Here is a 15,753-nt window from a genome sequence, read left to right as displayed (position 1 = left end):
GGTGTGTTAGTGTTGGTTTAGTTTAGAGCAGGGCCGTCACTGGAGATGAATGATTAGGGGGGCTAAACTTTTACCAGGGGGTCTGGGGTAATTGCCTCATAGCAGCAAAGTTCTTGGACAAAGTACAAATTTTAACAAAGCCACAAGGTGCCTTTACAAAATAATAATAATAATAATAATAATAATAATAATAAATAAATAAATAAAAATCGAATATACTTCTACAGGTAGAAAAGTATCTCAGTGTAAACAAATATTATATACAAGTATCTGTAAAATACACACAACGCCAATTTTCTGAAATCAAAATAAGGAGCACAGAGGCTGAGGGACCAGTATTGTAAATCCCTTTCGACTCTAATCAATCAGACAAAACCTTTTTGTTGTCAGACATTTATTAAGCCAACTGCCATCAGGACTCTCAGTGTCTGTCAGTACAATGGCAAAGACGTGTTTTTTTGCAACGGCTGTATTACCAGTTTAAAATACCTATTATTTTAAATAGTGAATTAATTACAATAAGATCTGAGGTGAGATAATCTTATTGGTCTAAAAGTCTAAAAGACAGTCTCATCCTCAATGTATAGATTTAATTATTTATTTAGGTTATTTATCTTGTCTTACATTTTGTTAACAGGTTGTTAATGTTATTGTTAATATATAAAATTATTTAATGTTATTTTTATGTATAAACAATTACTGTGATTAGAAAATGTATGTGTGATGTGAAAATGGGAAAATGAACTGTAGTTTCCCCAGGACACGGTGCTAACGTTAGTTCTATCTAAAGCAGAACTGTAGTTCCCAGTAGTGATGTGTTGGTCGCGAACGAACCGGTTCAAACAGTCGGCTCTTTTAAGTGAACGATGAGAGTCGGTTCCCGTCTAAGACCGAGCCATTTTTTTCTAAGGCTTGTCATTCAACCAATCAGAGAACAACAAGCAAAAGAAGGCCATTCAAAGGCCTCGGTTTACCCACGGCTAATCAAGGTGATGGCAGGGCGACTGTGTATTGTAGCGACATCAGTACCCTCTGAAAGGATCTTTTCAAAAACTGGGCAGATATTAACAGAGAGAAAAAACCGAATCAACCCCTCCAAGCTGAGACACTTGGTTTTCCTGAATGCCAATCTGCCTCCCAAAAAATAGTTGAAGAAAATGTTAAATCAGTTAAATGTTTGTTGACTGTTGTGGTTGTTTTAATGACTACCGTTGAATGCTGCTGTTTTGCACTTTGCAGAGTTTTTTTTTTTTTTATTTCCCAGAAACCGATGATTATTTAATAAGCTATTTTGTAATACCTACCTTTTGAGTTCCATTGGCTATATTTCAGAGTTTACAAGTGATTTTTTTTATTAAGGTGTTTAAATAAAAATCCATTCCCGCTCCAGGTGACTGTCTGTGAGGAGTTGGTGTGTTCTCCCTGTGTCCGCGTGGGTTTCCTCCGGGTGCTCCGGTTTCCTCCCACAGTCCAAAAACACACATTGCAGGTGGATTGGCGACTCGAAAGTGTCCGTAGGTGTGAGTGTGTGAGTGAATGTGTGTGTGTCTGTGTTGCCCTGTGAAGGACTGGCGTCCCCTCCAGGGTGTATTCCCGCCTTGCGCCCGATGATTCCAGGTAGGCTCTGGACCCCCCGCGACCCTGAATTGGATAAGCGGTTACAGATAATGGATGGATGGATAAAAATCCAGTTATTTATAAAATTGAATGTGTGAGTGCAATCAGTGAGTTATTACAAGACAGCCATAAAAACAATTGGCCATTACAACACTATTTATTATTTTTAATATTGAACAATAATATTTTTTCCATATAGTTTCCATATAGTCATGTAAAATGTAGGTAATATTGTTCTGTACCAGTGGAAATAAGTGGTAAAACAAAGAGCCATTTAGGAGCCGAAAGAGCCGTCTCTTTATGAAGAGCCGAGCCAAAAGAGCCGGCTCCCCAAAAAGAGCCGAAATTCCCCTCACTAGTTCCCAGTGTTTTAGCTCTGACCTGCTGCTCTCAGCGCCGCCGCAAAACAACCCCCTGTAGGAGGAACTGTGACTCCATTGGCTGCTGCACTCAATGAAGGAAAGATAACTCTGGCTGATTATTGGATAAATAAAGGTGACGACCAATAAAAAGCGTCTTCTCTGTTTAGGAGCCGTGGATAATCTGCCTCTCGCTCCCACCGACAGAGAGCTGTTTGATTCTTTCTCAAACCGTTGCCAAAACAGTGTTACCTCAAATATACGCAACAAAATGCGTCAAATAAAGCAACACAGACCGATATCCAACGGCGTGAAATAGGCATTCAGTAACCGCAGAAGTTCCCCCAGGTCCTAGTATGCCCAAGTTTCATTACATTGTTAATATGAAGACAGCGAGAACCATTGTTGAAAATGAAAGATTTTAGGGGGGCTATAGAACATTTAGGGGCGGGGCTACAGCAGGTAGCACTCCTAAAACAGGTCAAACGACCTCCATGGTTTAGAGCTGTGTGTGAGGGGCTACTGTCCCCCTCCGCCCCGCGCCAAAGACGAAACTTGATAATTCACTACTGTGCAGGAGATTTTAAACTTTGATTCTACTTTACAACAGATGGAATAATACAACACTGACCTTCAAAAGAGAGACAAAGCAATTTCCCAGAGTTTATTCAGTCAGTGGTGGTGCTTTTTTGTCTCAAGTTATATGCAATAGTTTGGTATCCCTGGTCATTTTGCAGCAGCACTCTTAGGGAGAAAACCAATTCGATTTCAGGTGTTGTCTAAGGCTGACCTGTCTCCTTCTCTGGCTGGGTAGGTTGGCCCTCTGTCTCCCCTCACCACAAGCCCAGTGTTAGCCTTCACGAAGCATCTGTTAGCTGACAACAGATAGCAGTTTACATTCCAACTGTTCAGCGGTCCAGTGGCATTGGGTCAGCAGCAGATAACAAAGAAATGGTAGTTGCCTTCACATGTCTCGTAACATGTGTGCGTTTGCCCTCAACCTTCCAGGTTGGTGGCATTGTTTGAATGTGGAAGAACCATATAAGAGTGGAGAAAAAAAATGTATATATCAATATTCAGTTATTTTATATTTAATATAAATATACAAATTGTGGCATGTGGAAACGTTTGGAAACCTTAACCTTTTAGCACTTTGAATGTCTTTGAGAGATAATACAGTTGTCAACCACATTTGATGCCAACTAGGAGTCTTGTCATCTGCACGTCTTTGTAGAATGCTTCTGTTTATCTGATTTTGGACCATATTACATGCACAGAGACATTTCAAATTGATACATTTTCAGTAATGTCAAGATTATGGTCTTCTGGCCAGACACTTCAGCTTTTTTTGCCAAGTAATTTTGGAGTATTAATTTGGGGATCTGGACCCACTTCCAACCCACACATATAAAACAACACAGTCAGTTTTTTTGTGATCTGCCTAAGCCAGAAAACATGAGATAAATCTAGATGTTCTGATTTTGTACTGCATCTTAAACAGATAACAGGCACTCCAGAATTGTGCTGTTTCTTTTTCCGAGTCTGTTTAATAACAGCCCTGAACCCCTCTTTATGTGAAAGCGCAAAGATGAAGTTAAATGGAACAATACAAAACAAGTGCAGAGAAGTTTACTGCACTTCATTTTTTATCCATTATCTGTAAGAACTTATCCAGTTCAGGGTCGCGGTGGGTCCAGAGCCTACCTGAAATCATTGGGCGCAAGGCGGGAATACACCCTGGAGGGGGCAGCAGTCCTTCACAGGGCAACACAGACACTCACACATTCACTCACACACTCACACCTACGGACTCTTTTGAGTCACCAATCCACCTACCAACGTGTGTTTTTGGACCGTGGGAGGAAGCCGGAGCACCCGGAGGAAACCCACGCAGACACCCATGCAGTTTTATAAAAAAAACTAGCTTCAAAGTGATGTCTTATTAGAGCTTTGGAATGTTTGTACGATAATTTCTGAGAATTTGGAAGTGGGTTTCTATTTCAAGCAATGTATATTTTCATAGATAAACCTTTTGTAAGTAATCTTCATCTTCCTGTTGCATTTATATTTTCTTATTTTCTCCATGTTGGTGTAGGGAAGTGTTACATTTGTCATGTGTGCCATCTGTTATTTATTTGGCAGTGAAAAAGCAAGTAATCAGTGATCAAATGGTCATTTAATTAGGTCAGATACATTCTCAAAGGATTTCTTTACAAGTCACATGTATGGAAGACAGTTTTGCCAGTCTTACAATATTATAACCTTTTGTACAGAACAGTGAACTCACGCCTTGGCACTGTAGTATGACAAAGTAAGACAAAAACAACATCTCTCATCACTGTTTCTTCCTCCCCTGATTAATTGGAGCTTTCCTGTGTCTCCTGATGTGCTAGTGGCCACTATGTGCCTCACTGTGTAGCATTTAAACAATGGTCTGTGTGTTTGCGCTTAATCAGACGATTAATCAAAACAAATTAGTGCAGCTTTCACCTAGTGCAGGGGGCAAAGCCAGTGCCTGGAGGGAGGGGCCTGAGGGCGAGCTTTCTGTTTATATGCCTCTGGTCTTTTGAAGTACAAATTAGAGCCTGTGTCCCTCAAAAGGCTCTATCTATACAGTAAGCTTCAGTTACTGCACCAAACTGTCTCTGCTGAACAGGCTGGGGTATAAGGAGATATATATATATGCCAGGTACTGATGTTGAATGATTAGTTGTGGAGATCAAACTCCACTCCAACTCATCCCAAAATTACTGAAACTCTATCAGTCCAGATCACAGATTGGACACTAGGCACAGAAATGGTGTGTGGGAAGTTTCTCCTGGTCGTTCCTCTTTACTCCATTTATAATAATACTTATTTAAAAAAAAAAACGCAAAATCCTTTAATGTGTAATGGAGCATATGGCAGAACTCTAATAGCATAATATTTCAGTTTGTTTTGATGAAAGACCACCTCAAAATTAAAATGAGCAATTATTTTCATGGTCTCTGGAAATTTTTCCATATCGCTTGAGCTTGGGAGCATTTGTCAGAGAACTGACAGAGTACAGTGGTGTTAATTAGGTCTCAGCCTTATCAGTTTTTCACAGCAGCATTATAAATGGAACATATATATATTTCATATATATTTCACTGTAGTATAAAGGCCTTCATGGCAATTCGGTGTCATCCACTTCCATAAATACGTCATTTTATTCATATATCATTGCTTCTTGTAAACATGAATTGGGTGTATATCCTGTCCATTTTCAGGCAATTCTATGATTATTGCCTGAATAATAGGCCTGCAGTTTAAGGGTTTACCTGTGATATTGACATCAGTGTCTTATGCTTCCTCCCCCAGATGTTTTTCTGTCATTGTTTCCTAGACAGTGGCGCACTGTAAGCTGGCATAAGCAGGTGTGGGTGTGTGGGCTGGAATAAGCTGTCCCACTGAACCCAAAACAAACTGTGAAGGCCTCATAAAGGCCATGACAATATGAAATATTATACATCTTTCAGTTTTGTGATTTTCTATCATCTGCACACTTTTGATAGCAGTGACTGAAAATGACAGTTACAGTGAAAGTGTTCACCACATTACTGTCTATAAAGTAAGATTCACACAGAAAGTGTTGTGTGGATGCTGTTGTGTCCCCTGTGATGGATTATTTACTTTAACTTCATATTGTGAAATACAAGCATATATGTCAAACATGGTTTGACTGTCATGCTTCTACTCCAGCCTTGTGTTTTGTTTGTTTGTTTTGCCACGTGATTGCATCCGATCTCTGTTTCCTCATGTGTCTTCTAGCTAATAACTTTACACTGCCTTTACCTTATATGTTTCATGATTTGTCTCATTTATCTGACAGCTTCATCTCTTTATTTGCTTTATTTAGATCACAAACATAGAACTACACACACACACACACACACACACACTATCTGCACTTATATATACTTTTATATTTGTCATCATCAGAGATTTAATTGTTATTTATTCTGCTCCTATTTGATATATGTATATATAAAGCTATGCCATTACACAACCCTAAAAATGAAGTACTGGAAGAAATCATTGCAAAAAGATTTGTGTGTTTGTTTGAAAGCTGTAGTAGAGAGCTCCTCTAGCTGATGTAACACATGGCCACTCCATAACCACAGCAATCAATTTGCGTTTGATGTGCTGTTCACCAGAAAAGCTCACAGGTCTCTTCTCAGTAGCAGTTTTTGTTTGAAATGGTGACACACCTAAAAGTAGGAAAAGTATAATGAGTGGTTTTCATTCACATGATTTCTGTCTTTAAGGTATTGTTTGAAAAATCAGTATTGCACAGCTTGTTCTGTACATGGATGAGGATTATTAAGACGCTGCATCAGTTCCAGTTTTCAGAAAACAAGCAAGTTAACAGAAAATCCTTAATTAATCCCGAATTAATGCAGGCTTTACAAAAGCCAGCCTGAAGGCACAATGAATGCACTCTTAAACCTTAGAAAGAGACAGAGGACACTCTACAGCCCTGTTCCTTGGGAATATGCTGCAAGTGCCTTTAAAGAGAATGCTTGTTTACTTCATTGTTGGATGAAATTCTACTAATATATTTTATGCTCCAAAAGTACTGCATCTGTGTGGCTGCTAAAACATAACAAACAAACAGCAACAACAAATACAACAAAAAACCCAAAGCAAAGACTTTGTCAATGATACAAAACACCACATTTTGGTGCAAGTTCCTTTTAGAGTATAAGAAGCCTGCTAAATATGGGTGAATGAATGAGTGTTTGAGTTAGTGAATAAGTGTCTGTGTTTGTTAATAAATGAATAAGTGAGTGTGGGAGTGTGTGTAAATGAGTAAGTGTGAATGAGTAAGTGGTTGAGTGATTGTGTGAGTAAATGAATGTGTGAGTGAATGAGTAAGTGCCTGGCTAAGTGGGAAAGTGGGTGTGTGAGGTTTTATTCATCCCAGCTGCCCGTTCACCCTCACTGCAGGGTGCAGTGTATATTCCCGGAATCTGCACTCTGTTTTGTATAACTGTTATTATTTGCAGCGGTCTGACAGAGAGTGGAAGACCCTGGCATGCACTGTTGAGTTGTGTTTGTGTTTATTCCGGTGCAGATGGCTGCTGGAGCAGGTGCAGCTGCTGCTCAGAGTTGTGGGCCTGCTCTGGCTGCTCTTACTTTGATTGGCTTGTAGATTTGGTTTTGGTGCATGGGGTTCAGAGCCTGTGAGCATCCAGCAGGGCGGATGTCCAGAGAGGTGGCAGTAGATGCAGTAGACCCATGCAATAGATGCACTTACTCTAACAGAAATGGCCTTAGCAGGGGTGGTGGTGTTGTATGTCATGCTCTGTAAACTTTAGAGCTGCTTGCTGAATGGACTGATACATGTGTTTCCCAGTGACCTGGAACAAGATTGATTTCAGGCTCTGTTCCACCAGGGACAGGGCTTCCTGAAATGTGTGGATTTTTTTGAACTTCATTGATGTTGGCAAAAATACTTTTGGAATGTAGGGTAACACATCATGATATTTTTTATTTGTTATTAAAATAGCTAAGCTAGGGTTAGCTAATAATAATAATAATAATAATAATAATAATTTAGTGTTTGAACAGTCTGCTGTTGGTGTTGATCCAGGTGCGGTTACTTTGAGGTGTTTGTGATAGTAAATGTACTCTACATCAACAGTTTTCCAACAAATAGTGAAACCATGCTGTTTTATTGGGTCTTCCTTTTTACAGGACCACAGTTAATCTATTACAGGACCGCAGTTCTACCTGCAGGACACATTTGACCTGAGATGGGCAGATCAGTGTAAACCATATGTAAACAGAAGTAAACAAAAACCCCAGGAATAGTCAAATTAAGTATAATTAAGTATAGAAGTGTACAATAAAATGTAATTATTTACAGAACTGTAGTGGAGTGTCTTTTAAAGCCCAGCTTCCACTGAAGTGTGTTAGACCCTGCAGGACTCCAAATTCACATTGAGCCTAAAGAAGTAAAGCCACAAATTCGATAATCAGCTGTATCAGTTCTCTCTGTGTGTGTGTGTGTGCATTTAATGGATCTGTCCTTCCAGTGTTTGCCACTCAGAATCCTGCTGAACCGACAAGGGGCTTTTGGACTGTGTGTTATTGCCTGTCCCTCATTCGGAGCTATGTGTGACAGACACACACAGCAATTTAAATCAAGCCTCTGCTGTAATTACCGCAGCTTTTCCCAGCTCACTAAACCCGGTTTAGCTCCTCTAATAGTGTATTATTGTGATATCTGTCCAAACTGCCAGGGAGCAGACACAAACACTTCTACTCTTCTGCTGCAGCTACTAGGCCCAGGCCCTTAGCATCTTGGTGAGAGCCCAGAAGAGAGACTGATTGCTTCAATAAGCTCAGTGGAGTGAGAGGTTTTATTTGGTGATCACTTTTCCCCTTTACTGCAGAGCTGCAGACTTTTAAAGAATCACATCAGTTCACTGTAAATTTAAATTCCTTCAGCAAAAACACAGATGGCCTATAAACCAAAGGAGGGCCAGTTCCTCTGGAGAGGTGGAAGTATAGTATGTGAGCTGGGGGTCTGGAACAGGTCTCTGTCATCATTTAAACCTGTCTGCCCAATGACAGCTGTACAGCACTTTATTTGATTCACCTTCATTTCTATACATTACTCTCTCTCTGCCTTGCCCCCCCCCCCCTCTCTCTCTCTCTCTCACTCACACTCACACCCACCCTCAAACATATCTCCTCCGGATGAAGCAGTTTAATGGGTCCCAGCCGTACTTGTATGCTGCAACTGTATCAGCCATAACATCTCCTTAGAGAGTTTTAAAAAGACACAGCAATAAAAATAGTCTATTTAACAGAAAATGGTTAGTTGGACACTGGTCATGAAATATAATTAAGATTTTAGAGTAGAGATAGAAGATTATTTAATAGAACTTATTATACACCCAACACCTCAAATGCCACCAAATTAATTTACCACTACCCTGTTTCTATACAAGACTCTACAATTGGGTTTTAGGGCCACGGCATTGAAAAAAAAAAAAAAAAAAAAAATATATATATATATATATATATATATATATATATATATATATATATATATATATATATATATATATCTTATATATCTTATATATATATATATAAGATTCAGAGAATAAAGTCAGAATATTGAGAGAAGCACTGTTTTGAGTTATTATTTCTATTATTATAATTTCTATTATTATTATTATTATTATTATTATTATTATTATTGTCTTGCACCCAATGATTCCAGGTCGGCTCTGGACCCACCGCGACCCTGAACTGGATAAGCGCTTACAGATAATGAATGAATGAATGAATGAATGAATTATTATTATTATTAATAATATGTAGACAGACGGACTCTGTGCACATAGAGAGAGTTATGAAAAAAGCAGCCATTGAAGTGAACAGAATTATTTATTAAATGCATTCACACGACATGACGACTAACCCCCGTCAGTGCAGCCCCTGACTGCGATGCATACGTCTTTAGTTTATTCTACGAGTCCCTGAACTCTAACGCGATGGAGCCTCGTGGGCGCCGGAGTTCCACTCGCTCTGGATCCATCATTTTCCTGATCATTACATCATTTACTGATCATTAATTGTATCCTGTGAAACTACAACAGGTTCTTGCGCCGATTAAGGGTTTAAATGATCACAAGCTGCTCCTGATGTGGCAGAGAACCGTGTGTTTATTCCTGAAATCTATAGTATGACTTCAGCAACACACTGCATTCCTCAATGACGCTGTGGTTGTGTCTGCCCCATTGTACCCGCTGTGAATTATTCAGAGATTATCCTCAGAATTATTCAGAGATTATTTTCAGAAATCTGACTTTATTCTCAGAATATTATTATTATTATTATTATTATTATTATTATTATTATTATTATTATTATTTTAAATAATAATAATAATAATAATAATAATAATGCTGTGGTCCTAATACGCCATCGTAAGACACTGATACTGAGGTCTAGTGATGTGAGGTTTAGAGTGTCTGAAAACTCAGGGCCGTTCTCTCTGAGCTGCTGATCTTCAGATTTCAGGCTAACACTGCCACCAGTTGGTCTGTTAGGATTATTAGAGTCCAGCTCTGAGATTTGCTTGAGTTGGTATATATATATATATATATATATATATATATATATATATATATATATATATATATTATTATTATTATTATTATTATTATTATTTAATATATTTTTTATCATTTTGTTTTAAATAACCATCTTTGAATCCTGGGAAACACATAATAACTGCTTGTTCACATTGGGAGACTTGCTTTACCCGCAGGGATAAAAAATAATGCCTTTAATGCCACATGTTAATATGTATTATACATATGTTAAGGTAAATGTTAGAGTTAGAGTATTCACATGTCTGTGCAATTTTCCCTGAAGTCATGAAGACAAGACCATGTGTGTGTGTGTGTGTGTGTGTGTGTGTGTGTGTGTGTGTGTGTGTCTCTCTCTCTCTCTCTCTCTCTCTCTCTCTCTGTGTGTGTGTATGTGTGTGTGTGTGTGCATGTAACAATCATGATGTGGTCCACTGGTTCAGTCACTCCTCCCAGTATTTGCAATCAATGCTCTGGCACATAGCATGGAAAAGCTGTTTCATCTTCTATCAAGTGACTTGACCTTTCGGAGCACTGGACACAGGGCTGTGGGGAAGGCTAATCGGTCACTCCTGTATTCACACAGACAGTGGTTCACTCTTGGCCAAACACTCCACTTCCTCACATTGATTTTTCACTGATTTCAGTCCCAACAGATTGGATTGTAAAATAATAATAAGTGATTGTATCTACCAGTTAAGGAAGTGCTTAGAGCTAATGGTGTTTAACTTTATTAGCAAGAGCACACAGTCTGCCCTGTAACTCTCTGCAGGGTAAAACTCATGGTAAATAGGCAAAATGAGTAATGTAAATAAGCAAGGCCATAAAGGCTGTGGGGTTAACACAGGCAGGACGTGAAAGTTATTTGGCATGAATAAGTGGTATCTCATTTCTCTTGGTCAATAATCCTGGGGTACAAATAGGGCTGGGTGCAGAGCTGCCACCATTGTCCTTCCACTGCAAGAACATCACAGCGAGTGGACTCTTCTGCAGGTAAGCGGGAAAGATTTTAGCTCTGCTTTTAGCTCACCATCACCATTGAGAGGCTGCATGGTGGAGCTTCTGTCTCAGTCAAAATTGGTTTCTCCAGAGTGTTTAGCTCTTCTCCTTAAACGGACTCTTCTTCTGCTCTCTTGAAGGTGTTGTCATGCCTATTTTCCTGAGCTTAGCGCAGGTTGTCCTGCTATCAGCACTTTTTTTCCAGTACACCAGCACTCTTCCAGCTGTGGGAAGGTAGGTTTGTACTCAATTTCAGACTCACTTTCCTCTCAGAACTATATTTTCGTCTTTACCTTTGGGTTTGATCTTTTCCTGTCCTTAACTTGTACAGAAAAGTGTTTGAGTTATGTCTCTGGACTTTGACTGTTGGATGTTGGACTGACTGGATGTTTGACTGTAACGTCCTTCATAATGGGATTCCTGGGTTGGGCCTTATATTGAAGTGTTTGTATACAGGTGGATCAGCTACAGTGTGATGTACATATTATATGTTTTGTTTGTAGGTATATGCCAGATGATGACAACCACATTAGCATGGACAGTCACTTCTGCAGAAGATGTTTGTTTCCTAAAGACGATGCAGATGAAGATGCTGCTGCTGTAGAAGACAGTGGGTGGGTTGTTTTCTCTGTCAGCTCCACAGCTGCTGTAAAGTCTTAGTAACTGCAGTGTTTAAAGCTGCTTTAAAACTAAGTTTCTGTCTGACATTCAGATGCACGTTTTTCCCCCCTTCAGCGTCAATAAAGTATCTATCTATCTACACTAGTGAATTCAAGTACTGAAGCTCACAAACCCCACTCTGTCACATTAAAGTGGTACTGAAGAAAAATCTGTTGGTCTAGAAAATGCAGTTCCATTATTTCACAGATCAGTGCTGGGAGGGTTAATTTAACCCCTCTAGCTGATACCTGGCACTGGGCATACTTGCATTAAGCTCATGTGCAGCTGCTCCATATTATGCTTTTCTATTACGTTTATACATTTTGTGTGAACTATTGAAGGCCTGTGTCGTTAATGGGTGCCCCATGAGGTAACAAAGTTCATTAATGCAATGATAATGTAGTGTCATTATTGTAATGACATCCAAATGTGGTTATGTACTTACTGGGCTACCTCTTGTGACATTCTGTAAAGTGTAATTCATTTTAAATCAAAAGTTTATTGGCTAAAGACACATTCACTGATTAAGTCGAATGGAGCAGGTGAATAAAGACAAAGCTAACTAAGGCTGTGTAAAACACCATGTGCAGGAGCAGGAGGTCCAATCTCCAGATCAGACAGCTGGGAGACCTGGAGTTCACCAACCGCCATGCTGAGCTGCTCAAGTCTAAAGCCAAGCTCTCTTCCATTTGTTCCTTTCTCCGTCGAATGCAGAACAGCAAGAAGAGGTAAGAGAGCGCTACATAACGATGATGTGTTTATGACCAATAAACAATTTGCCACGAAAAATGTAGAAGAAATATAGGAAAATAAGTTAAACGTTAATGAGATTAAGAATTAGATTACTTCATATTAATGAACCAGTTTATGCTCATTAGATAATGTCTCCCACATGGGGATTTATTTTAGTACAGAATCTTTTACACAGCCAAGGCATTAGGTGGAAGTATAACAGCTGATTCATAATTTATAAAAAAAAATGGAATAATTACTTCTGGCTACTTTAGGTTTTAAGAGGTGTATGTAACCTAATGTAGTGTATCCTGGAACTGACATGTTGCCTGTATCAATGTACTTAAAAACACACCCACAATGGGCTCGTAATCTAGAACATGTTCAACCTAAAGCCATATTTAATAGAAAATACTCATAAATGTAATCACATATTTTTTTTAAACATATTTTCTCCTAAATTTTCTGTGTTTGTTGTTTTCTCCCAGTGGGCTCCCAGGCGACACAGAGCGAGTGAACACATTGATGAAACAGTACATGTGTGCCAGTGTGTACCAGTGACGCACTCATCAAACACTGCATCACAGCTCACAGCATGTGAACACTGAACACAATAAAGTCATTATACTGGACAGCTGATTGCACATTTATGGTTCATCATTGCAACTGCTGTATACTTGACAATAAACCTTTCTTTTTCCAAATGTCTCCCAAAGACAGCCTTTAGTCCTGTACACTCCACATTTCTGCTCCTACCAACAAACAAACAAATAATCATCTAGTTAAGACCTTGATACATTTTGTAAAGGAAATCAAATCATTATAAAATATCACACAGTACTGTTATCTAAAGTAGGTTTATATACCAACAGGTTCTGTTCCCACTTGCCATATGCTTGTCTAAATACTGTATGGAACCTTCAAAAATCTCATTTCTAAGCCTGGCAATGAAAGGTATCATCCATTTACATATGAAATTCCACAGCAGGATGTGTGACCTGCCTATTAGACCAGTCAGCAGGAGTTAGTCAGTCTATCAGTCAGAGGTGAGCTTAAACATCAGTGAGAAATACAGCTTGACACGTGGCCCAAAATGAACATATCTGATATGATACATCAATTAAATTATCATCCGAATTCAGAATACCTGTTTTGCAGCTCGCAGATCCTCTCAACCAAACAAGGCTGAAAAGATTTTGAAATTGGCAGCATTTTTGTTAGTCTGCATTTAAAGAAAAAAAAAGCAAATATCACTACTCAATTACTCAAATAATTTTGAATCAGAATTTGCCCAATTTGAAGGAAATTTAAAATTTTGTTAATATTTTCATATAAAATGGTGACATATCTGAGCATTACAAAAATGGACTGAATCTGAAAACATATGTTTTGTATGTGTGAAAGTCTCATGTGAAATACTTTGTAAATCGCAAATGTAACTGACCAAAATATCAAAATTGTACATCTAGGATCCACTGGCTTATGTTGTTAATAATGGTAAAGGTAACAGCAGTAGACAGCAGATTGATATGTCTCTTCTGGACACTACCCAATAAGTTCCAGAAGAATCTTCTGGGATGATGATTCCCTTTCAGTACAACCATTAGAACCCTGCCCGGGAGAGGGTTACTGGGACCTACCCCTGGAGCCAGGTCTGGGGGTAATGTCCGACGGTGAGCGCCTGGTGGCCGGGCAGCCCACGCAACCCAATCGGGTTCAGCCCGAAATGGCAGCGTAGGAGGATCATGTGGGCTCACCACCCGCAAGATCCAGAGTAGGGGTGTGGTGCAATGTCCCCACAATACTCACAAATCCCCAGCGGGTGGCTGTACAGCTGGAGTTTGTCCCAGTAAACAAAAGGGTCACCTCAATGAGGCTCCGGTTTGCAGAGAGGAAAACATGGACTGTTGTGTGTGCGTATGCATCGAACAGCAGCTCAGAGTCTTCGGCCTTTTTGGAGGTAGTGAGTGGAGTTCTAGAGGGGATTCCATGCACTGACTCTATTGTTTTGCTAGGGGACTTCAATGGTCACATTGGCAATGATTGGGAAACCTGGAGAGGAGTGATTGGGAGGAACGGCCTGCCTGATCTGAACTCGAGTGGTCATGGTTTGTCCATAACAAACACCATGTTCGAACATAAGGTTGCTCATAAGTGTACTTGGTACCAGAGCACCCTGGCCCAGAGGTCAATGATCGACTTTGTGGTCGTGCCTTCTGACCTGAGGCCATATGTTTTGGACACTCGGGTAAAGATAGGGGCTGAGCTGTCAACTGATCACCACCTGGTGGTGAGTTGGATCTGATGGTGAGGAAAGCTGCCGGACAGACCTGGTAAACCCAAACGTATAGTGAGGGTGTGCTGGGAAAAGCTGGCAGATGATTCTGTCCATATGGATTTCAGCTCTCACCTCAGAGAGAACTTCTCACATGTTCCTGAGGAGGTAGGGGGAATCTAGTCTGAATGGACCCTGTTCCGGACTTCCATTGTGGAAGCAGCTGCATGTAGCTGTGGTCAAAAGCTTGTCAATGCCTGTTACGGTGGCAACCCAAGAACCCGTTGGGGGACACCAGGGGTGAGGGGTGCTATCAAGCAGAAGAAGGGGGCTTTTCGGGCCTGGCTGGCTCTGGGAACTTCCGATTCCTCAGATGGGTACCGGGAAGTGAAAAAGGCAGCAGCTGTGGCAGTTGTTGATGCAAAATCCAGAGCATGGGATGAGTTTGCAGAGGCCATGGAAAATGACTTCTGGGCAGCCTCAACGAGGTTCTGGAAAACACTCCGACAGCTCGATAGGGGGGACACTGTCCAAGCTGTCCTCAGCAACGATGGTGAAACTCTGAACTCAACTGAGTGTATTGTTGGGCGTTGGAAGGAGCACTTTGAAGAACTCCTAAACCCGAGAGACATGCCTCCTGTGCAGGAGGTAGGGCCAGAAGTGTCTGGGGTGTCGGATTCCATTTCCTTGGCTGAAGTCATTGAGGTGGTGAAAAAGCTTCACAGTAGCAAGGCCCTAGGAGTGGATGAGATTAGCCCAGAGTTATTGAAGGCACTCGATACAGTGGGGTTGTCTTGGATGACACGCCTCTACAATATTGCATGGACCTCGGGAACGGTGCCTTTGGATTGGCAAACCGGGGTGGTGGTTCCTATTTTCAAAAAAGGGGATGGGAGAAGGTGTGCCAATTATCGTGACATCCTGGCATTACTGCTTTTGTTGTGCAATGCAGTCTTGCTTTCACCACAATGTTCCA

The sequence above is a fragment of the Hoplias malabaricus genome, chromosome 4 (genome assembly GCF_029633855.1).
Source record: "Hoplias malabaricus isolate fHopMal1 chromosome 4, fHopMal1.hap1, whole genome shotgun sequence".
Lineage (NCBI taxonomy): Eukaryota > Metazoa > Chordata > Actinopteri > Characiformes > Erythrinidae > Hoplias > Hoplias malabaricus.
The sequence above is the reverse complement of the archived record's forward strand: the minus strand, read 5'-3'. Positions refer to the sequence as shown.